At 38.1% G+C, this 1,126-nt stretch overlaps 1 non-coding gene across 1 annotated transcript; it reads right to left on the bottom strand.

The window, feature by feature from the left end:
- Positions 1-531: 531 nt before the first annotated feature.
- On the bottom strand, positions 532-637 carry LOC143675311 (U6 spliceosomal RNA). The gene has a single exon (XR_013171544.1). It is a non-coding gene; the product is annotated as a U6 spliceosomal RNA (small nuclear RNA).
- Between the last annotated feature and the right edge of the window lie 489 nt (positions 638-1,126).

Consider the following 1,126-nt stretch of genomic DNA (forward strand, 5'->3'; position numbering starts at 1 on the left):
TCTGTGAAGTGGAATTGCTGCTCAAAGAATCAGTGTGTTTTGTTTTATATACATGTGTTTTAAAAATGGGAGTGGATCTTTCTGCTTTTTTATTCTGACTGTAAAAGAAATGACTTGCTCATTAAAACAATTTAGAAATGGAGAAATATAAAGGCCAGTCACCTGTCTTCTTAAAATTACCAATGACCAATGAAATTTTGTATTCTGTGTCCACACACCCAAATATGTGCACAAATGTGAGAGAGTATCACACAATTAAAAACTAGAATCCATCCTCTACAAACCTATGTTTTATCCTGATTTTTTTTTTTTTTTTTTTTTTTTTTTTTTGCATGGGGAAGCACTGGGATTTGAACATGAGTCTCTGGCATGGCAGGCAAGAATTCTGCCACTGAGCCACCATTGCGCCACCTATCCTGATTTTTAAGTAAATGTTTATTAAAGCATCATATCCTTAGAGAAATGTGAACAACACATAAAGTGTACAGCTGGATGAATTTCCACAAAATAAGCACTCAGATTAAGACATAGAAAAATATGGAACACTTTGTGAGTTCGCATGTTAGTTTTGCTTAGGGGCCATGCTAACTTCTCTGTATCATTTCAATTTTGGTATATGTGCTGATCAAAGGAATACTTAGAACATTTCAAGGACATTGTGGTGGATTGAGCCATGACCCCCAGCAAAGACCTGTTCAAGCTCTAACCCCTGGTCCTGTGGATTTAAACCCACTTGCGAACAGAACTTTGAAGATCCTATTTGAATGGGGCCAAACTGAGTCAGGGTGGGCCTTAACCCAATATGCCTTAAGTCCTTGAAATCAAAGGAAATTTGAGTGCAGTCAGTTAGGAAGAGCCAGAAAAGGAGAGAGAGAGATTGTCTTATGACTGGGACAGATATGCATCTGCAAACCAAGGAATGCCTTGGATTACAACAAGCTACCTCCAGAATCCTACAGAAGAAAGCATGGCCTGGCCAAACCTTGATGTTGGACTAGTAGCCTCCAAGACTGTGAGATAGTGAATTCCTGTTGTTTAAGCCAAAAAGCTTTTGGTATTTGTCATAGCAGATCTAGCAAACTAAAGCAGGTATTTTGCCATGTTAACAAATAAATGGCTTTCTTTG

The sequence above is a fragment of the Tamandua tetradactyla genome, chromosome 2 (assembly GCF_023851605.1).
Source record: "Tamandua tetradactyla isolate mTamTet1 chromosome 2, mTamTet1.pri, whole genome shotgun sequence".
NCBI lineage: Eukaryota > Metazoa > Chordata > Mammalia > Pilosa > Myrmecophagidae > Tamandua > Tamandua tetradactyla.